This window comes from Cavia porcellus, unplaced genomic scaffold (genome assembly GCF_034190915.1).
Source record: "Cavia porcellus strain 051 isolate PalLab524CR breed Dunkin Hartley unplaced genomic scaffold, mCavPor4.1 scaffold_9, whole genome shotgun sequence".
In the NCBI taxonomy this organism is placed as follows: Eukaryota; Metazoa; Chordata; class Mammalia; order Rodentia; family Caviidae; genus Cavia; species Cavia porcellus.
Window position 1 is genome coordinate 26,276,267 of NW_026947492.1, and position 24,309 is coordinate 26,300,575.

Below are 24,309 nucleotides of genomic sequence, written 5' to 3' on the forward strand. Positions count from 1 at the left end.
GGATGGGTTGCACTTTCTGTCTTTGGGTGTAACGGTGAAGACAGGATCTCTGGTTTGTTCTGTTTTATCACTAAGTTTCATAACAGTACCTGACACATGGTTATTGCTCAGTAGCTATTTTGAATGAACGAAGAATAAACAACACATCCCAAGGTAACACAGGTCCAGGATAAATGCCTTTTGGATTAGCACAGCAGCTGGCATAGAGTGGCTTCTCCCTAAGGACAGGATACATGATTGACAGGTGAAACATGACTCAATATATAACTAACTGGACTGTTCTCAAAACTGGAATTGAGAGCAGTGTCTCTGAAATACTCGGTTTCCATTCCTGTCTTTTGCTTTGAGGCTTGAGTAAGTGTGGTAAAGCTAAGGTAAAGCTAGGTAAAGCTAAGCAGAGTAAGGGTTGGGTGTGCTGGTAAATTTTAGCTTCTCTTAGAACCACGGAGTGAGGGCAGATTCCTCTGGCAGAGGGGCCATAGGGAAAAGGCTCTTCCTTTATGTCAAGCCACGGGGGAAATGGGGGAATCTTCTGGAAGGGAATGTGAGCTCCACAGTGACTCCCCAGGGGGTCAGATCAGCTTCTAGAAGCTCAGCCCTGTCTTGTCCTATTCCTGCTCTGCTCTCTCTAGTTTTTAATTCAAACTGCTCTCACCTTCTTCTCCCTGCCCATGTCCCTCTCCTTCTGTCTTTGCTTGCTGCTGTCTTTCTCCTCTTCTTTCTGCATTCCCATTCTTTTGTTCAAAAAGGGTCCTCCCAAAAGGAGAAAAGATGTGTAGCATCCTACTGGGAGAGAACCAAAGGCAAAGAATTGCCAATTCTGAAGAGCCTTTCCCTTTCTATTGCAATGTTTTGTGCGTGCCCGTATCAAATCTTTAAAAGATATACTAACATTAATAATACATAGTTTGCTTTGTTCAGTTCAATTTTGTCCTGATCCAGAGGGCTCGGAATGTAAGGCATAGGAACTTGTTTATCCCATGCTTCACAAATAACAGGATGATTGCTCCGACCCTGCTTCTATCTGTCTTTTTTCAATTCTGTTTTATTTTCTGGGTGCCAAACAGTTGTGGTTGGTTGTGGGATCCTGGTAACTTTTGCTAGGGCTACCTGAGAGCATTTCCCAGCTGTCACCAGCTGTGCATCCCATAGGGGGGGCCCCTCCTCATATGGAAGGGGCTTCTGCTGCCTGTTAGGGCTCCTGTCTATCTACTTTCTGGTTTCTGATACAACCACCTTGACCCCAGAAAGCTGTGGTATCTCTTGCCAGGTTTCCTGAAAATCCAAAAGTTTTCTCAATAATACTTCTGTAGATACAGGAAGGTAGTTTCCAGCTGAGAAATGATGGGTTTGCCTTTACACACAGCCATGTGACTCACACACATGACCCGTGGGCTGCTGCTTATGATAAAACTGGATAGCAATTACCTCCTTTAAAGCAGACTTTTGTCTTTTGTACTCAGTAAAATTCTGTGCTGGGCATTTTGCAAAAATATGACAAAAAGTTGATTTTTTTTTTTCACAGAGTGAGTTGAAGTAAAAACTGATCTTAGTGTATTTCCTTTTCTTTTCTCTTTGACAGCAGAAGAAAAACAGGGATTTGTTTCCTCCCTAATGCATGTCTTTTTCCCTTCCTGTCTCTTTCTAGATTGATGGAATTGATATTCTAATAATTCTCTAAGAGGATGGTTCCGCATGAGGAAGGAGACAAAAACCTCAACAACTGGAGTATCTTTAGTCAGCAGTACGGAAGAAAAAAAAAAAAAATGCTAGCATTGTTGTCTTGGAATATTTCCATACTTTTGTGGCAAGCAATTTAAATTTACTACAGAGGACATGGTTGCTCTGTGGGAAGATTCCAACCAAATAGCAAGTAATTTTTTGCTCCTTTTTAACAGCAAGCATTTGTTGCAGTAATTTCCCCTCTTCCACCTATGGACGCACACCCAGCCAGGACGTGTGTAAAAGAAATTCAGCCTGGTGCCCTGAAACTTTTCAAAGACCTGGAAACTCAAGGGCATTCTGAGTTGATGTAGACTCGGTTTTAAGCAACCTCTTCCATACTCTGCAGCCAGCACACTTTTACTAAAAGGGATTCTCATCATCCAAAGTGTTTTCCTTTTGTTCCTGCAGTGCTTTTTTAAACTTCTGCATCATCGTCAGCACTTCGTACCCCATCCAGACATTCATTCTGCATTTGCATGATCTGATCCATCATTTCTTCCATCCTGTTCCATTTTGTTCCATTTTACTCCACACACATGTATTGAGTATCCATCCATTATGTCTCTATTTCTGGCTTGTTGGAGCTCTCAGTTAAGTTAAGAGTGACAACAGCAATAACATTGATACTGATAACTATCATAAGACAACTACTATTTCAAATAGAACATTTATGCTTTAAAAGAGATGTGCAAAACATACTCTAGGGATTAAGAGGAGGAATTGGAAAGAGTTGTGCATGTGTTGTGTAAGGATATTTGCTTCGAGATCACACCTCTAAGAATGATCCTACCATCCAGAGTGCACTACATATCTGTCAGATCCATTTGGCACAGCTTGTGATGATTACAGACTCACACAGGCATGTTTACACATGGTGATGAAGTCAGCATTTCTGCATGGGTGTGTGAGCCATGTGCACCAAGAGATCCCTGAGTGAGCGCATGCAGTGAGTGCTCAGCACTGAAGATGAGCTGGGGTTGCAATTGGTTCTGGATGGATTTAGAGCAAGCTACCACCTGTGTCCTTTATAAAACAGGCTTTATTTAGTCTTGTGTCTTTCAGATTATAAGGAATTGTTATTTCAGAGTACTTCTAAACATGTTTTCTAATACTTCTTTGCTCTCCGGTTTTGGAAAGTCACTCTACTCCTCTGGGGAACACTGGCACTGCTCCTGAACTGTAAATACTGGGTGGACACTTAGTAGATTGGCCCTTCATGGTGCTGGTCTGCACTGGCTGTTGATAGGCCCCTGCCAACTTGGCTGAGGAGATCCAAAATCTAAGCCCACCCAAGCTTCAAACATTGTGTTGCCTTTGGGATCACACAAACAACATCAGAAGGAATAGTGAGCTTTCCTACACCCAGAGTTTATTGATATATAAAAACAGTGAAAACTAAGATTACAGATTAAAGTCATACAATTCCATGGTCAGTACTCAGTACAATAATATAAGATGCTACTATGGCACTTTACATGGAAATAGAAAATTATGGTCTTCAAAGAGAAGATGTAGATAAATTAGAGAGCTTTCCACAACAGCATTATATTATCATTTGTTCACTGAGTATATTATAAACAGGTCTCTTACATACATTGGTTCATCTGGTCTAGTAATGATGCTAAAGACAAGCATACTCCAAATGCAATTCCAAATTCTTTCTCATAAAACATGTTCCTTACAAACTAAACAACATCTAGGCTTCTATTTCCACTGAGCATAGCCAAATGATAGATTTTTTGCCTGTATGATTTAAATAGAAGTATGCTAGGGACAATTTCTTTTTTTTGAATGACATAAAAAATCCCTAGGACAAATACTTATTCCATTTTTCTCACACAGAGCATTGGCATGCCTGGGAAGCTTGCTTCTTTATGGAGGCGATCATGGTCTATGTCAGTGGCCCCCAAGCCTCATGCAATTATGGACTTGAACAAATCTAGTGTTTGTGATTGGTTCATTGCCTAGCACTCAGATTGGTGATGTGAGTGCTACACCTACCTAGGGGTGGAGCCAGCATATGATGTTTCAGCAGGAAGAAGCCATGTCTCTCTCTCTTGCTGACTTGTGCCTTGCTGTTTGCAGCAGCCATGAATGGCTGCCCCACCATGCCATGCTGCCTTGGAGCCAACTGAGTATGGACTGAAACCTGAAGAACTGTAAGAAATAAACCTTTCCTTCCCTAACTTTGAGCATCAGGTGTTTTTGTCTCTGCGATGAGTAAAAAATAACTAAGACAGAGGCTGAGCAGAGACATCTGCCACAGAGTCAGAGGCAGAGGGAGGACAGCAGAAAGCAGTGCTGGAGTGAGCCAGGAGTAATTGTGAGAAAGATGAATTCCTGAAGACTTGAGCACTGAGGGCAGTGGAGCGTCTGAGTCCCTGTGAGCATTCTCAGCATGAGGGCAAGGAAGAAGTGGGAAGTCCCAGGGGTCTTCTCACAGTGGACTGAGCAGGCTATTGATGAAGAGGTCAGGGATGTGACAAGGCTGGGTGACATGTAACATTTCAGGCCACTGTATGGCCTTTGGGTTCATCTCTGTGTATCTCCTTGGGGTAGCTAACAAAGATGCAAAGGAAAATGATGAAACTACTGCAGCGTGGGAGACGATGCTTGTCGCACTTTTCCTTTTTTTGCTTGTTTGTGTTTTGCTTTCTGTTTTTGCAGCATTATGTGTGGTAGTTTAGCTTATTTGCTTGCAGTCAATTAGTAAAACACAGATCTCTCTGAAAGCTTCCAGAACACATTGACAAAGATTTTGTCCCTTTAGTGGGCTGAAACCCATGGCATGAACAAGAGATCACAGTTTTAAGAAGCCTGAGGCACTTGTCCAAATAGTTCATCTATGTTCATAAATCCTCCCTTCAATCCTCCCCTTCAAATAAACTCTTAAGAGGAGGAAAACGTCTTATTTCAATATTCCATTTAAAATCAAAAGAAATGTATTGCTGAGAAAACAATGTCTTCTAGTAACCTTACACAGATTAGTTTTTCAAAGAGAAAACACAGAGGCTTTGCACACCAATTAACCATACAGCCAAAACACTCCATATAAAGCACTAAGCACACTCCTCAGCTTGTGTCCTTCCTTATGAATCTCATGGCCCAGTGAAGGCCCATAGGTGTGTACATTTCTCTCTCTCCAAATGAACTCTAACTGTGCATTCATTGTACTGAAAGAAACATCAATGGCAACTAAAAGTTTTGCTCTGCAGCTTGAGGCTTGCAACTTGCTCAAGTGAAGATAGCAGAATTACATAACTTTCCCCAAGAATTATTCAACAACATTGTCTATAGATGTCACTATCTGTCCAAACTGCTCAGCTATCTTCACATTCCACAACTCCTCCACACAGGAAGTTTCATTTTTAGTTCTTGGGGGTATCAAGAGTGCCCTGATGTTTAAAATGATATGTATCAAGACATGGTGGACTGTTTTATTGGTAATGGGGCACCCTATAGATTTGAAGAGGAATAAAAATTCACATTTTGAGTAAATTTTGTTGTTCCAAACCTTTGGGGAAAATGAAATCCAGCAGAGGCGGGTATGAGCTCCATAAATGGATTTGAATTTAAATGGAGAGTGATTCCTATGGAGATGCTATTTCAATCCTTCTGCAACCTTAGACAGAAACCATGGTTTCAGAATTCTGTGAGCACGCTATACCAGTAGGAGGGATACATGCTGACATCCACACAGGACTTTGATCCAGGGTGGTCAGGCATAGAAAGAACAAGAACCAAAGTTGGGCAAGGCCACCAGGGACTAAGCTGGAGTTGGGATGTCCCCAGATGGAAGGTGATGAGGGAGAAAAAAAATCCTTTTCTCAGCCAAGGCCACAAACAGCTCCTGGGCAATGACTAGGCAGGCAGCCTGCACAGACAGCTTAAATTCAGATCTGGGGGACCAACAGTCACCAGGGTTAGGTGTGGCCAGCTTCTTCAGAAAGGCTGGTGTTGAGGTCTTGCCAAGAGATTAGATTTTGTCTCAGAGCTGTGTGTTAGTACCCTTATTATTTGGGGCACAGTACCTTGATTTATAAGACAGAAAGCCCATTGGTTGCCTGCACAGGGCTGAGTCATCACAAACTGGAAACCACCCATCTCACAGGCAAGACACCTCTGGAAAAACCAGATTCATCCTCTATAGCTCAAAGTCTGGGATTCTAATGCTTGGGACTGAATCTTGTCTTAATGCTCAGTGGCTGCAAGGCAGGATTGTGGGAAACTGTTTTACCTTTCAGGGCCTCAGCATCCTTAAAGGAAAATGAGGAGAACAGCAGTAACCACATCACAGATGGCCCTGGGGAGGAAATGGGCCTTGCACACAAAGACAAGCTAGCAATTGAGGCAATCCAATGTGTGTCAAGTATCGCGTTAGCTGCAGGGAATTTGCACACTCTACGCTCTGTTAACAGGCAGCGATATTCAAACACAGTGCCAGCATCCTCAGATACTTTCTGGGTGTCCACCCAAGTCTGAAGAAGCAGTGAAGATGAAGGTCACAAGTTGTGAAGTGTAGATCTACAGGTTCTTAATCACCTCATGCATTAAATCAGGACTGAGTCAGGACATTGACGCTAAAACAAATCTGAAAGTGACAAAATGAAGCCATTCTTAGAACATTTAGGGAAATTGAGTTGCATCATTAGATGGTACCTTAATGATAGCATCCTTTCTTGGTACTGTCATTTCCACCTTTAACTGAATGTGTTAAGTTCGTATAAGAATTGAGATTTATGAATTGTGCATTATTGTTGAATATATAAAATCCTCATCTAAATACATGTATACTCTTACAACAATTTGAAACATCTACAGATCAGGTGAATTTAGGCGAGTTTGGAAAGTACAATTTACAATTTCAGGAGGAAAGGTAAACTTTACAGTGGCACAGGGAAGAACATGCTAAGGTCACTTCCAGGAGCAAGCCACATCCTCTGAGGGAGTGGGCTGAGTGGCCCTCTAGTGTTGTTGTCTTGTCCCTGTGTAGGCTGTAGGTCTGCATGGTCTTCTCTGTCTAACTGGAAGCCAGCTTTGCGGAACCTGCCCTTCTATGGGACCGTTTCATTCTACCTCTCCCTTTCAGACCTATCACTGGACTATTGTCCTTGCATCATTCAAGGTTTTGGGCTCTCCTAGCCCATACCTGCCTGAGGAGCTGCATACAGACAGACAGGCAGTTTTACAGGCTGAGGGGCAGGACTGTCATGACCGATTCTGGTAGAAATAACCACAGAGTCCTTAAGCTTCTCACCTTGTGCCATTTCAGTAGCTGATTTCCCTAAAATTTTAGAAAAAAACCAAATCTGTTAACATGAACAGAATGGGAAAAAGAAAAAAGAAAAGAACAAGAAACAGCCAGGCGATTTCAGCTAATTCCTAGTTAATTAAGGCTTGGCTAATTCCTGGTTAATATGGCCTTAATGATGGGGTGAGGAGAGGGAAGGGTAAGGAAGTATTTAGTTCTATCTTGAGGATAAAGAAGCTCTTACAGAAGGCTTGGCTTCTGAAACATGTTTCCTTGGGACCCATGAGGTGGGGAAAACAAGGAAAATCCAGGGGAGAGGATGTGGGATCATTTGCATGATTGAACGGTGACATGGAAGCATACACAGGCAAGTGAGGGGGCGGACGTCCAAGTGGGATCAGCTGCCCTGCCTTCTGGGGTTCTCTGCCCGTGGCTTTGCCTGACCAGCCCAACGCTTCTCCAGCCTCACCCAGAGCCCTCCCCAAGCTGACCCCTAGCATGCCAAACCCCAGAACCACCGCTGTGCAGCAGTACAGTGTCACTTCCCTAGGTGGCCAGGATTCTCCCCACTCTGCTTGCTGTCTTTAACCTTTCCTTTCCCTTCCTTTCACAGCTTCTCTCCTTTCCCTGATACTTCTGTTTCCAGTCCTCCTGCCCCCACATCCGGGCCTTCTCACCTGCAGTTTCCGGTCTCCGCACTATGCTCCAGTTGCCTTCCCCAGCTCTGGTCCCCTCTCCCTAGATTCCCATCCTCTCTTTGTGCTGCTGTGGAGCTCCTGCTCTCTCTGCTCCTTTCTTGCTTGCTTTCCTCGGAGCATGACAGAATGAGGACACTGAATACAGTTACAGTAATGTCAGCAGCTCAGGGGAGAAACATGCAAAGTAGAAAAAAGGGAAAAATAGACCTTTTTAATTAGATATCTGTGCCACTGACTCACACTTAATATGCAGATTTTAACCCTTCCATTGTTAAGTGAAGTGGGAGTTTTACTCAAAGGTGGAAATGGCTGAGAGATGAGGAGGGGTAATTAAGCAGCACTGCAATGTAAAGTATTGCTGTCCTCAATGTGGTAACACAGGCAAGGAAAGGGCCCATGCTTCACTTGGGAAGCAGGAGCCTTAGATTCCTTCACTCGGAAGACGATGGCAATGGTGACCTATTTTACGTGTACAATGGACTCGGGTTCAGAATTGGTTTTGTATCCCATATTTTCCTTGGCCCTTAAGCAGTATTCTAAGTTTCTTTGGGTGGCCCATTGTGCAGATGCAAACTAGAAGCTCCAAACTATGTGTAATTCACTCATGATCTCCTGACTGCTGAGTGCCAGAGTCATCTGGGAGGTTTGTCTTTATCCTGCAAGGGCCAGATGTAGGATTTTACACTAATGGAGATGGTTTGATTATAGGGGCAGTACAAAAAAATCTCAGCTTCAAAAATTAGCATGCACTTGTTTTGTTTCTTGGTATTAGTTTGAAAATAAATTTAATAAAAGTAAAACATTCAATATGTATACCTTCATTTACTGATGATGTCTTACTGTTACTGTGGGGGCCACAATCCATAAAGAATAAAATCACTACCCCACCTCTCAGGTCGCCTTTATGTCATTATTAGTGCCAGGAGCCCAGGAAGTCCTGGGAAAGCTATCATTCACAGCACTTAACACAGTATCAATGACTATAACTTCTGCTAACAGAATGTATTGATCAACTCTGTACACCAAGCAGCATGAAGTTCCTGTCCCTACTACTGGATAAAGCACTTTATTTTTAAGAATACAATTCTATCTGTAGATAGATTTTATCAATGCATTAAACAAACATAGTATGACTGAAATTAATTCCAAAATGCTAATTTATATCAATATTATAGCTATAAACATTTCTAGAAATCCCCAAACTAATACATTAAATCATATTAAAACATCTCTGAGTGATCTCTGAATTAGCTTGATACCTCCAGAAATAGAAATAAGCACCATTATACCTAGCAGGAAACTATTGTTAACAATTCCAAGAAAACAGAATAACTAAGGGTGGCAGTTATAACTGCTAACAGGCAAAATTTTGGAGAAAATTCTAGCCAAAGCAATAATAGAAAAATGCAATGAAAACCAATATGAAGACAAATCATCTTTACATACAAATGATATTCGGCGCAATCCCAAGGACTGTGTATATTTTAAGTTGATTAAAAGCCTGAAGGATGCAATCTAGCATATTCAAGGTTAAAAGTATCTTTCACATAAAATTTTGAAGAGCAAGGGAGACATCTGCTTCAAAATTGTATTGAAGTAGAACTAAACATCTTCCAAATTTTTACTAAAACAAGTTACAAAGTGTTTTTTTCTAAAAATAATGTTCATATTTTAGGAAAACTAAAACTGATGAATGATCCATGGCTTAAATTAATTAGAAATACTACTAATTATAAGGGAGCTTGATTAGATTGATTAATGAGATAACTTTTAAACTATGGCATAACAACTTTATGAAACAAAGACCATGTGGGAGACAGGAAGTGACATGCACCTCTGTAACTGCTTCCCAGTGACCCAGATGATAAGTAAAAGAGAGTAAAAGAAAGGACTGAAAAACAGTAAGACAAGACCTGACTCAAAAGGATGCATTAGTTATTAAATGTTTAATGATGAGTCACTTCAAAACTTAGTGCTTAAGACACTGAATTTTTAATACCCATTCCATTGCTGAAGGCCAGAAAACTGAGACATGGTGCTGTGTATGGTCTAGTACTGGGGTGGAGAGGAGATGTCACTAGGGTTAGTCACTTGCACGCTTGGTCAGTGCTGGAAGATACCATTCCAAGGGGTTCACTCTCATGTGTGACAGAGTAGTTCTGGCTGGGGCTGGGCTTTCTCACCACAAAATCTCTCCACGTCTTCTTGTCTCTGAAGCCTCTCCCCCCCCCCCCCGCTCTAGAATGAGTTGTCCAAAAGAAAAGCCAAAGAAGGGGACAAACATGACTTCTGTGACCTAGCTGTAGAGCCATGTGCCATTATCAGGTTCAGGTTACAGACACAGAGATCACCCTGATATCATTTGGCTAAACGAGGGCATGACTATCATCAGCAAGACCTCTGTATGGGGGACCCTGCAGAGAAAGGGACCATCACAGGTTACTTAGGGAAATGCAGTGGACTCGCAATGTTAGCGCTCTTCAAACCAGATCAGCTAAAGAATGTCCCCATGTCCTAAGAAACTCAAATTCTTCAATCATTACTGTGCATATAAGAAAACTCTGAGGACCAAGAAAAAAGTACCATTTTGAAGAAAGAGAGTTATCATAGGTGGAAGGGAGCTGGACACTAAGAAATGAACCTGAATTCTGCATTGCAATCTATACTTCCATGATTCAGAAAAAGGCAAAGGGATCACCCAGTGGGCAGACAGCAGGCGGCAAAATGGCACCCACTGGCTAGGCAGGTCACAGTGAGAATCCACTGAAAAACACAGAAGAAAGGAAAGGAAGATCAGCAACCAAAATCCCCGGAAGAACACACTTTCACCATGGCTTTCTTTGCACAGCATTGTGAGGTTCTCAACTTGACTGGACTACACAGGTCAGGGGTCAGTTCAATACTAGGTGTACTTCATTACAGTACAAAGCTGGGCTTCCAGGATTATAACAAAAAATTTCAAAAAATCATAAGACAACTCAAAAGAAGCAAAAATTTTAAAAATGGTCTTTTGGAAAAGACTTAAGAAAACAAAAGTCAGAAAAGAATAGCACAGGACCCAAGAAGTTAACAAGATGAACTAAAACACCCAACACACAAGACAGAGGAAGCAGGCAGAAGGACCCTGAAAAAACAAAGTCTAACTTTACGTTAAGTGAAGACTGTATTAGATGTAAAATTTCAAAGCATTAGTTCAAGAGGGTGAATTCCACACCTGAGGTGCTTCCCTGCAATACACAAGAGAAGACAGAGAAGGATGTGAGATGCGACAGCCAGCGAGGGAACTGAGATGGAAGAGCCGCTCGCTGTGTGTAACTCTTCTCCTCGGAACCAGTCTCCATACATGCTCTAAAGAAAGCTGTGCATGCACAGTCATAAGAGCAACACAAACCTGGAGAAACCTATGTGAGACAAAACCATGCCCGGGGAAAGTCCTAACCCCTACACAGGAAACCAGGGCTGGGCCACACTCGTAAAACTACACAGGAAGGACTCAGACTGCTCTGCTCACTAAGTAGCAGTTATGTTGAAGCACCAGCCAGCAGAGCTGAGAGGTCAGAGAGAGCGACCTTTGGATTTTTACCCTCTGAAAATGCACCTACCACACAGCAACAGAGCTTCTGAGATGTAGACCCCTTCAGTCATGGCACCTGTGCACCTTGTGTCTGCAACACCTACGCAGCTACTAAGCCGCGAGGTCTTCAATAAACATGCACTGCGTGAAAGAAGACACACCTCGTAATCAGAAAATATAGCTCTCTCACACTTTTTAGCAACACTTAGTGAAATGTATGGTGGCCAACTGAAAGGGAGAGAAAGCTGGCTCCTGGTGACTCCCGGGACTCCTGCATGAATGACATTGTCGGTCCTCTTTAAAGACTGCAGGCTACAGAATTCTTACAGGTCTAATAATTTAAGCTAAAAAAAAAAAATAACTAATGATTCTGTCCCTAACAGCAAATGGCAAGTTTAAGATGTGATTCTTGGTAAAGTTCAAGCATTGTCAGTGTTCAAGGAGGAGGGAGGGTGTCAGGGACGCCGCTGGAATCCTGGCTCGCGTGGTGACACATGAAAAGCAGTTTCCAAGCTTAAAAAACTAGACTCAATGAAGTTGAAACTACTTCTGGGAAGCTTAAAACTAAGCAGGAATAAAAACACAATATATTCATTTCAGAAAACTACAGAGGGTAACAATCAAAAGATGCAGAACACGAAGGCTATGAGGCAGAACAGAATGCAGGAAACTGAGGACAGGGAGCAAACAGCGGGTTTGGAAGTTCCTGCAGGTGGGCTGAACTTCACACCTCAGGGCTGGAAGACTAAGGGTGAATTTTCATCTTAGAGACACAAGGAAAAGGGAAAAAGAAGATATCTCTGTTCTGCTTACAAAAGACGCATTTAAGTCAGATAAATACAAGTATTTTTTAAAGGTCTGGCAGATGTATTAACAAGATTAAGAAAGGAATACAATAAATACATTGTTAGAAAAAGTTACACGCTAGACTAACATCTTTAAGTGGTAAGAAAATTGATCAGATTATATTGCTCAGAGTTGAAAATGAAAATAGCTTAGTTATTTTAAAACTGTATGTGTGAAAATGCAAAGCCAAAGCTGCATAGATTCACAAACAGTAAAACCACTGTGTAAAATTCCAGTTTTACCTATTTTTGCTTTCACTGGGGAAGCACAGGATTCAATGTGAATAGGCAGACTGAATAATAGCATCATATCTCTGTGTGGAAGGCGTGGCATTTATCCTCTGCTACATATGGAATTGTGGTTTTTATAACATACTAAGTCATATGATTGTGTGTATTCTATTGCACATACGCTGCAGTATGTCTACATAACATGCACTATTCCATACTACACTAATACAGCATGTTATGGCATTAACACAAACTTTTACCAACACGGACACCTGTGGAATAGTCACTGAAAAATTGATCATATATGTTTCCAAAATTCACCAAAAGGTAGAGATTACTGAATGAATGAATGTATATATATATATATATATATATATATATATATATATATGTATCAAATATGCATAAACTATAACAAGTATATAAAACATATAACAGATTGTTAGGAAAAAAAAATCAAAGAACTATTCACAAACTGGACTTGATTGTAAATATTTTGAGAGGTAATTTTATAAAATTTTAAAGCACTGTATGTTCATAGTACAAAGTACAAACAGAAAGTCAGTCTACCAATTCACTTGGCTATGGTATTTTTTTTGTAAGCAAAACATATAAACATATTATTTATTTTTGGTTTTCAATTTTTTGGTTGTATTCAATTTTAAGTACAATTAACCATAAACATTTCTAGTTATAACCATTAAGGCACACACAACAAAACATTAAGAATGCTTTAACATTCCAACACATGGTAATATTATTTATCATACATGTTGACAAATATGATGATTTTCATAATTTGTTGAAAAAGACAATTTGATGATATTTGTCCTTTTCTGAATAGACATTTTTATGGAAATAGAAAAAGAGTTATTTTTCCATGTAATAAAGGAACTCTGTGGCCCTGGCATCATAACTGATAGAAAAACCACCAAAATTTTTCTATTATTAAGATGAAGATAACACAGTTGCTCTTATTCCTATCACTGAATGTTGCTTTGGAATGCCAATAATATCAGGAGACTCTTATGAAGAAATAAATTAGGAGGAAAAAACATTCAGCTTATCTTGCAAGGCCCAAACTACTCTAAGCCAAAGCCAGTCAGTAACACTTCAGGCGGGGCGCAGTGACACACATTTGTTATCCCAGTACTTGGGAGGCTGAGGCAGGAGGATTGCCATGAGTTCAAGGCTGGCATACACTACATACATGAGTGCAAGGGTAACCTGAACCATATAAAGAGACTCTGTCTCAAAACAAAATCAGATACATTGTTCTTACAAACGTACAAGAAGCAAAATCTTTAACAAAATACAGACTCATGGAATTCAGCACATGAATACAAAAAAATACTGTGAGTACATCTTGATCACATGAGATTTATTCCCCTGAAAATAAAGTTGGTTTAATATTAAAAGTTCATTCCATATAATTCATTACGACCACCTAAAGAAATGTCAAACAAAACATCTTACAAAATTTAACATGTACACACACACACACACACACACAAATATCAGCAACTAGAAATAGAAAAGAACTTTTTCAGCTTGTTTGTGAAAAACCTAAAAACAGGTATACACACTGGGAAAGTGGAATTGTTTCCTTCTTATTAGAAATAATACAGGCCAGAATGTCACTTAGTGTTAGTACAACGTTGTCTAGCATTCATGAGGCTCTGGATTCAATGTGCTGCACAAAAAACAAACAAACAAACAAACACTCCCACAAAACCAAAGAAAAGTACAAATTTAAAAAAGAAATTATACAACAATAGCTGCCGTTTGCATTTATATTAAATCTTATATATTTATGGGCAGTTTAAAGAGGATAATTAAACAAGAAAAGGAAGTAAGAGATAAGAAAGACCTAAAGCTATCCTTACTGTAGAAGACATAATAATTGATGATGGTTGAAAATCTACATGACTTATATTAACCTAAAATCCATTATTCTAAGTAATCTAAAAACTTACTGGAATAAGTGAATATATTTAGCAATTTTATTACATGCAAAGTTAATATGCAAAAACCAATTGTGTTTCTACATATTTCAATGAGATATTACAGTTGATATTTTAATAATCCCATTTACAGTGATGCTTCAAAACATAGACTGCCTTGGAACATACATTGAAAACTATGAAACACTGTTGAGAAAAATCATAAAAGATCTAAATGAATGCAGAATGTACTTTAAGAATTGTAAAACTCAACACTTTTAAGATGTCACTTGTTTCCAAATTGATATATAATTTAAAAGTATTCACAAAATGATTTCACCATTTTTGGGGTAGTTATTGTCAAACTGGTTCTAAAATTGAAAATATAAAATTGATCACTCTTCTGAAAAAGACAACGCTGTCAATTTACACTTTCTGACTTAGAGACCTTATGCAGTTACAATAATAAAACCAGTGTGATATGAGCACCAGAATAGGCACATACATTGGTACAAAATAGAATCAGCAAGAACCAAACAAATGCCTAACTGATTTTGGACAAAGGAATCAAGGCCCTCTACTAAGAAGAGGATGGGTTGCTTTTGACAGATGGTGTCGAATGAACTGCATGGCCAAGTAAGGAGGAAACCCCAACTTTCACCTCGTTACATGCTCCCAAATGTTAACTCATGCGGACTGTATATTTTAAAAAATTTAAAGTGTTAAAATTTCTAAAGGAAAACATAGTGAATGACCTTCATAAGTTTTTGTTGTATCCTGTATTTTAGACAAAATATAAAAACAATAACTACAAATGAAATATTGATAAATTGGACTTCCTCAAAATTTAAAACTTTATTTCTTTGAGAAGCATCATGAAAAGAACTGAGAAGACATGACACAGGCTTAGAGAAAGTGTTTTTGATGCCATCTGACGTGAGGCATGTAACTTCTATATATAAATATCTATTAAACTCGATAATTAGAAGACGGATCGATTAGGAAGTTCAACAACACTTCACAAATATATATGAATGCACCATGAGCACAGGAAAAGATGCCCACCCTCATTAATGATCTTGGAAATGCAATGAAAAGTCCAATATTATTTATCCTGAACTCCTATTAGGATCATGACTCAGCAGAGAGAACACTGTACATTGGGAGGCACATGCAGAAATCATGCTTACACAGTGCTTACAGGAAAATAACACTGTACAGCCACTTTGAAAAATAGAAAATTGGTTTGGCAGATTTTTAATTTTTTTTTTTTTTATTTCAAAGAGAATAAAACAAAAGAGAACAGAACAAAGCAAATCAGAACAGAACAATGCAAGCAACACAGCACTTTACAACAAGACAACCAGATATCAACAGTAGCTACCATAATGTCTCTTTTCTTTAAAATAGTTGAGCATATCTTCACATACAGTATCAAACACAACAGAATAAGTGTAAAACCATCTAAAGAATGAAAGCGTTACAGGACATTCAAAACCATGTAACCGATTATGAACAATGGCTACTTTAATATCTCATTTTCCTTAAAAAATTTGTCTAAACCATCACACATAATAAAATCAAGTAAAACAGAACAGGATAAAAACAATCACAACAGAAGAACAAAAGCATGCTAGCACTTCAAAACCAGATTATAGTAAATCAGCAATGGCTACCATAATGTCTTGTTCACTTCAAAATAGCTGTTCATACCATTACACGTAATAAAATCAAACAAAACATAATAAAACCAGTCAAACCAATGAATGAAAGCATCATAAGACTTCAAAGCAATATAATAGGAAACCATGATTACCATAATATAGCCCATTATATTCAAAATAGCTGCCCCTACCATTTGAGAGCATACAATCTAACAAAACAAGACAGAACAAAGCCAATCCTAACAAAATTTATAAACAATGCAAGAGTTCAAAATAAGACAATAAGAAATTGACAGTATTTGCCACCTTTTCCTTCCAGGTGTTTCCTCTCCTTTGCTCTTACATTAAATATTTTGCTTTTGGATCCCATTAACTCCTTCAGTTTCTTATGCTACGGTTCATGTGTATGAGTTCGAACTGTTTTGGCCATGAACATCATCTCCAGTTGCATTCAGTTACCTGCCTAGCTTTGAGATTATTCTACTTTATAGCTGAGTAGCTTTCCACTGCATGAAAATACCGTATCTTTCTTATCCTTTCTGCAGTTGATGGGCAAGTTACTCTTGCTTTTTTGTTTTTGGTGCCCTGACACATGGAACAATTGTTTCTCTCCTTTGATTTTTAGTCTATGAATTTCCTTTCCAGTTAAATGTGTTTCTTGTTTACAGTATATTGATGGATCTTGTTTCTTGATCCACTCTTGCTGTGTTTCTCTTTATTGCTGACCTGAGGCCATATACATTAATGGTTGCAACCAGCATTGAAGAATATAAACTTCCTGTTTGACATTCAGTTTCACCTGCAAGTACTCAATGAAGAAGATATAAATACCTGCATACAAGGGGGCCTGCACAGAAGTGTCCATTGAATTTTTATTCATATTAGCCAGACAATTAGAAATCATCACATCGTCAAATGATAATTAAGCAAACACATGTTGACATATACATATAACATGATACCACACTGCAAGGAAAGAAAGAACTGCACATTAACTCAAAAGGAAACTCAAAAGGTGAATGAAAGTATTAGGAACAAAGAAATACATATTCTCAGATTTTACATGATTTTATATATTTTTCTAGATGGTGTAAGTGTGTGTGCCACACAGTAGACAAATGTTTTTTCTAACATATACATTTTTCTAGAATATAGATAAACATCTATGAGACACTAGAAAAAAAGTCCAATGCACAATTAGCTGAAACACATCCATGTTTGTCTCAAGCAGGAATAGGAAGAAAATGAGGAAGGGCCATCAGACAAATGGCACTATGCTATGCATCTTGACAGGAAGAGGGTGCATGTATTTGTGTGTACAAATTTGTCAAAACCTACACATACATAAACTCTGGCATGAGAATATTTTAATCTTCTTTTGTCACCTTATATTTACTCTCTGTGGGGCAGTTCATGATTTGATCAGCACATTTCATATGAGTCTCGTGGGAACAGAAGAACTAATCCCTAACAAAGTCTAACTGAAGATAGATTCTCGGTTGTTAGGCTTAATGTTAGTCATAGTAATGGACAGAGTGGCAGAATGACGTGGAGACAAGATATATTGGTTTATTTTAGAAATCTAAGAAAATTCCTACTAAAAAAGCAAGTGGAGCTCCAGACGGGCCAGAATTCTCCTGGGGTGATGTAGGAAATAAAAAGACCGTCATGCCATCCTGTGAGTGAAGCAGAGGAAGACCAGAGATACCACTGTTCACAATTCCACTGTGTTACTGAATACATTTGTCCTTGGGGGCCACTTTGAAAACTTGGATAAAGAAGTAGATTACATGAAAGGTCTTCTGTTTCTGATCATAGTCAAACCTGAGCCCCTGTAATACTGTGTCACAACTGAATCAGGGACAGGAGCTTAGTTTTATTCAGGTTGCAACTTCACATTTTATGCTCCTACAATACTAATGTACTTTTATTTTCCAGTGACATTGCCACTTCTCATTTCTGTGTATTTCATCTGATTGTGTTACCTGAACTATTTCTGTATTCCCCGCCTTACCTGTACTGTTCCCCTTCTTTTGGCTAACTCTAAATTCATTTTTCTGAGTCACATTTGTAGTCATCTATCCACCCCTGATTCTCCACTATTTCACAGTGGAGTTAAGTGGCACTATGTCATGATCCAACATCACTGAATCTAGTGCTTACTGACAGTGCATGTGCTTTGCTTTCCTGGTCGTTTTGTAGGACATTCTTGACATCTCACTGGTTTCACTGGTTTGTATTATTAAGGGTCTTATTATGTTATAAGGTTCTTATTATATTATGTGATCCGTAGTTAACAGGAACATAAAATATCAATAAAATAAAGTATTAAATTCCTAGTGTGAACTGCTCATTTAGAATAAATATCAACATTTTTCACAACAGCTATGTACTTGTCCACAAAACCTAAGAGATAACATCAGAAATAGATATCTGTGTGAACTACACTGTACATACCAATAGAGCTTTACAATAAAAATAATCTTTGCTTCAAGTGTCACATCCAAGACAGTCTTCACACATGAAAACTTCATGTTCATACACAAATATCATTTACACTGATAGTATGTATGTTTTGTTTTCCTGTCCGTTCTTGTAGGGCACAGTTGACACCTTTTTGGTTTTTCTGTTGTCATAAAAAGGCTTGGAGATGGTGCACCTGCCTGTTACCTGTCAGCTCACCAGTGTGGGCCACAATTTTTTGTGTAGTTGCCTGGATAGAAACATTTTGTTTTTCTTCTGGTATAAGTGCTCTTATGAATTTCAGAACCAATCCAATCAAAAAGTCTTGCTGGTATTTTTTTCACTTGTTATTTTTTTGTAAATTATCAAATGATTTATGTCATACATTTATGACTGCATAAAACACAACCATTGATCAATGCTTTTGTTTTGAGTGACACTGTAGCTGCTGCATTACTTGACAACAACATCTACTACACTTTTGGTCTTGTTGTTCAAAGTTTCCATCTCAGGCTTCAATTTTGACAAAGTTTTCTTATCAACATTTCCATCATGGTTAAATGCTGACATCAGCAGTATTAGTATGTTTTTCTATCCATATATGAGATCGAGGTAAATCTTTCTGGAATCCAAAGATTGTATTATATGATTCTCTACTTTGAAACTGCAACATTTCATTTCAAATTTCTGCTTTGTCCTTGTGTAGGTTTTTGATGCTGGTCAACTTGTGCTCTGTTAACAAATGTAACATCAGTTGGAAACCAGTAAACCACTTGTTGAATGTCATATTCTGATTGGTTTGAGACATAGAATCAAAAAGTCTGTTCACAACATCATTTGTTTATTATCATATGAATAAGGACTTGATGGTTGAGTTTCACAATAAATTTCTAAACCGAAAGCATATGTCTTCACATCTACAAGGGCATAAATGTTTATGCCATATTTTAACCCATTGCTTTTCCGTAAGTCTTTTAAATTCCTGCAATTACCATGAGAAATCCCTGCTAAGCATGGAGATCTGTGAATGCTTTCAATTCAGCTAGTGATGTGTCATAATAAACAAATTATTGAATATGGCTATTGCTACATACAGAACATTTACTTTTCAGCCTTTATGTATCTGCACAGCATCTTGTAGCATTTTGTCTGTTACAATTTCCAATCAAATGGCAATACTAGCATTCTGTCCAAAATGTTCCATTCCTACAAAGAACCACACTGTATTTACAAAACTAGTTCTAACTTGAATCATTCTATTTGGTTGCATAACCATTTTATAACATTTCAACTAGAGAAATATGTATTAACATTCTTCATCATTTAATTAAGAAGTTCTGTATTTCCTGTGTCTGTATCAGTTGATTTTTGTTCCATTTCACTGTCCCAGTTACTTTGACTAACATAGCCAATGTTAAAGTCCTGGCCATTTCCATTGTCATAACATCATAATCAAAATTATCACCATCATTATTACCATCATCCTCCCTCACAACTCTTCTATTATGAAAGGATGCATTCATCATTCATGCATGAGTAATCTGATGATTCACTTTTGACCTCCTCCAAAACTTGCAAATCTGGGCCCTGAATTGGGCTTCTTCTACCAGAAAAGTCAAAAGAAAACTTGAAAACAAAATCCTAGAGTGCTGTGGGTGTATTTCACCATCTGTAATTCTAAGGTGAATTTACACCAAACCTGTTAGAGGGAGCATCATGTGGGTGAAAATTGTAGTTTGACTCTTTTGAACACATGCACACACCTTGCCTTTCCTTGTACCAAGGGATAAATATAAAGATTGCTTCCTGAATCCCTTGGGCAAAGGTACTGAGTCACACACCATCCACTATTATGCTAAAGTAAAAAGTTATGGTAGGAAATAAGGAATGTGTTTGTAGATCCTGGTATTATGCTCTTTAGGTTTTAAATGAGGTGTGATAAAAATTCAATGAATGTGCCTTCATCTACCACCCAATGGAAAAGCAAGAATGTACAACCATTACAGTGTGTCCTAGCCCACCTTATTCACCAAATCTCGCACTGTGTGACTTCTGGCTCTTCCCCAAAATCAAAGTGGCAATGAAAGGTAAACATTTTGAGTCAATTCAGGACATGGAGGCAGCCAGAACTGTGCAACTAAAGACACTCATGTAAAAGAATTTTCAGAACTGCTTCAGAAAATTGCAAGAACAATGAAGTAAGTTAGAGGAAGATTTTTAGGATGACTAATTGCAGTGTCTTTTAGCTTAATGAATTTTCAAAATTTAAGCATTTGCTGTAGTTTTTTATGATGCCTCATATAGTCATTGCACACAGTATGATCACAAGTCCTAATAGTCCAGTAAACAGAAGCTTGAAGGATTACTGCAATCTAAACAGCAATGGAGGGAATTGAGTAAAACATAGATGGAATGATCAGTCTCTCTGCATTTCTATGGGTGCTGAAGAACCTGGGCTGTTGGGAGAATAATAACTCAAGGCAGTAGAGGGTACAGAGTTGAATGACTTAAACCCAGCCTCTATCCTCAGAAAGCTCTCACTGCTCTGGGAAAGCTTTCTAAGGAGTAAACAGTTTCCCTAGATTGGTTGGCACACTGACAGTTCCTTGAGATGATATGTCCAATTTTGGCCAGGTGTGATCCCTTTGAGTCCTGTACTTAGGCCACTGGATAGCAGGTGTTCCCTTAGAGGGGAACAAGAGGTGTGGGAAAACTGGGTTCCTGCCTTGTGACTTACACAAGGCCTTGGCTCCAACTGCTCTAAGCCCCCAGGACAGGAAATTCTGCTGGAAAAAATATGTTGAATTTGCAGGAAGTTGCAGGTGGGCCAGGAAGAAAACAGTAAGAGAAGAGTGGCAGGTAGGAGGCGCATAAACTGTTCACTGTGGTACAATGTAGTCCAAAACAAGAAAGCTGCAAACATCTTGATATCTGATGTCCCAGAGCTTTGTAGCGCCCCATGATGCTTTGCAGAGAAGGCTCATTTCATCATCCCCCGCGCTTGCAGTACCCTTACTGCCCATCAGGGAGAGAAGTCCCTTCCCTGCAGATGTAATTACTCTACTAGCTCCAACTGTGCAGGGATGGATTATCTTAGCTTCACGAAGTTGGAGGATGCCCTAGAGAGCCAGCGGAGGGAAGCATTTATGGATTGCAGTGGTGTCAGGAGTTGAGAAGAGCTGAGAAAAGCTTTGAGAAAAAGGAAAAGACCTGTGAAGCAGAGTTCTGGTCATATCTGTTACCTTACTAAACATTTGTCTTAGGACACAAAATCATTCAGAGTTACTGTTATGTGACTTCTATCACCCCCATGGGTTACTCTCACCAATAAGCAACTCTGGAACAAGGAAACTTTTGATATGAGAGAAAATAAATAAATAAACAAACAAAAGGCAGAAAGGTCCTCACAGTGTCCTTTGACAATTGAGCTGGGTTCCTCTGAAGCCACACAATAGAGGAACACAGAGGAAAGGAGGGGAATTGGGCTATGCTTCAGATCTTCTGGGGGAGACACAACTCCCTTACCTCTTCACTCAAATCCAGCTCTGTTATGTGCTTGCGTCAGTCACAGCCTCTAGTTGTGAGGTCCAGATTTGAAGTGATAAGCAAATGTTTTGCTCAATAAGCTCAACTCTCCTCGATCCCATTTCCCTCCAATGGAACTTTCCTCTTAGCCCAAAGAACATATTCTCAATAAAACACCAAGCAACTCCCTATTTCCCCTTCTCTTCCTTCTCTAATCCTCTATGAAGAAAGACAACTAATTAATCACAGTCATTCCTTTTAAACTAGAAAGAACTTCCCTACTACCTCACTTCTAGAGTCATTCTACCACAACCTCTGGCATGTGGGAGCTCAGACTCAGCCCTGTTGGAATCCTCCGACAGCAAGTACTCTTACAGCCTGCAAACACAGGGAAGCCCAAAGTTCTCACATCATGCAGAGAAATGCATGGCATAAGATAATAAAATCATTTGCCTGATCTGTCAAAATCAAGTGGTATGTCATCTCTGCTCTTGTTTTGCCTTGCTTTGTAAAATTAATGAGTTTTCCAGGATGAGTCACAGGTTGCCTGCAAAGACATTATTGATCAGGAATAGAAGAACACCTTCCAGACCATAGCTCACCATGACCAGGACAAGCATTACAGTTGAGTTAAAATCAGACATAAATAAACATCAGCATTAACACCACTTGGTATTCAGCATACATTTTTTGAAGGAAATGAGGGCCAAGAGTGATGTGGGGAAAATGGAAGAAATTCTCCTCAGGTACAAGATTACAAGTTCTTACATCCTCTTAATACTGGCAAATGCAGAAGTGCCTTCCGCCAACAGCCTTGCTCGATACATCAGAATGCTCTGAGAGCCAGACATTGCTCTCTGGATACAGAGACCTGTCTAGAAAGATCTCCACTATATCCCCCTTCCTTTGCTCTGGCATACTACAGGATCAACGCAGGTACATATGCATGTAGGCATTTAATAGGAACACACTGAACACCTTGAAGTGTACGACACTCTGCAAGCCCTGTTACCACTCCCACTCTCTAATAGCCTAAGTATAGGGCCTAGCAGGATCCCACCTGGCCAGCATGAGACAGAGCATCTCAGGGAGGTGTCAGTGTGTCACCTAATCAAAAAGAGAAACTAACTGTTTGGCTCAAGAAGGCTCACCCAGAGCAGTGAAGGCTGAGTGAGCACAGAGGCTGGGTCTAAGTTGTTCAACTCCATACCCCCAAATACTTCTACAACACGCTTCCCAAGCCCAGCAGGTGTCCAAGTGAGTGCTGACCACTTGTTTGTACTAGGTTGGTAATGATTCCTTGGTATGGATTATTCCTTCAATCAGAGCCAAAACCAGAGCCAAAGCCAATCTGTCTGCCTGATTCTAGCTGAGTTAGAAGTACTGTGCCTTTGTTACCCTATTCAGGTCTTCTCAATGAAACCACTAGCTCTGCCCCAACCTGTGACAGAGACTGTGGTGGTGAGAAATTACTTAGCCACCTTGGGTTGAGCAAGCCTCTTCCCATCTCCTTCCCTGTGAAGGAGCTAGTTCAGCCACTGCAAACTGATAGGGGCGTTTCTACATCCACAGGTCTATCTCCTGGCTTTACTGTGAGTTTTTAGGAGGGCCTGATTCTACTTACCTCAGTTATACAACACCCTCTACTTTGCATGGTGAATGCAATCATAGTGATGGAAAGTCAATTTAAAACAGCTTGACCAAGTGAGTTATAGAAATTTTACCCTAGGAATACAGAAGATTTTAGACAGAAATATAAAAGACTATGAAAAAAGAACCCTCAGGATGACAGGTGGACATAGTCAGACCTGAGATCTTTAAATCTATTCTGCAGGTTGTTCATCCAGGAAGAGGCCTTTCTCAGGTTCCTTCAACATCTGGCCAAGTGAAGGAGTTCAGTATATAAATTAAAGTACATTATCTCCAAAGATGCCTGCAGTGCCTTAGTGTGGGGCCAGGCTGCTTATTATTTTCTATTGAAACCCACAATTTTTGTTCAGCTGCAAGAGTCACTGTAGGCCCACTGCTGAGGCCAATTAGATCTACAGAACATGTAAAGCTAGTCTCAATTTTATCAGTGTCTGACTGATTTCAATAGCATAATTTGATATAGCAATTGCACAGAGAAGGCTTTACAACAGACGGCAGGCAGCAAAGAATGCTTTTTCCAATTCTAATTTTACACTTGCTATGATACATGATAATATCCATTCTTACATTATAATCTAAAAGTATTTGGAGTAGATACTATCAAATTCCATTCTCCCTTCTTCCATAAAGGGAAAGTATTATTACTAACTCATTTCTGGTTTATCAGGGGGAGAAAAGAATAGAGCTTTAGCCAATTGTGAGATTTACATACAGAATGAACAGATCAGAAATGAGGGGTT

The 24,309-nt window shown here is 39.4% G+C and overlaps 1 protein-coding gene and 2 long non-coding RNA genes across 8 annotated transcripts in view; 1 reads left to right on the forward strand and 2 right to left on the reverse strand.

Moving 5' to 3' along the window:
- Opcml (opioid binding protein/cell adhesion molecule like) overlaps window positions 1-24,309 on the reverse strand; it is a 1,064,190-nt gene that overhangs the window by 61,884 nt on the left and 977,997 nt on the right. The window lies entirely within an intron of this gene.
- On the reverse strand, window positions 3,073-7,796 carry LOC134477655 (uncharacterized). Its single transcript, XR_010049750.1, has 2 exons — window positions 7,654-7,796; window positions 3,073-6,316 (listed from the first exon to the last, which is right to left on the reverse strand). It is a non-coding gene; the product is annotated as an uncharacterized LOC134477655 (long non-coding RNA).
- LOC134477654 (uncharacterized) lies at window positions 3,758-8,495 on the forward strand. The gene is made up of 2 exons (XR_010049749.1): window positions 3,758-3,884; window positions 7,590-8,495. It is a non-coding gene; the product is annotated as an uncharacterized LOC134477654 (long non-coding RNA).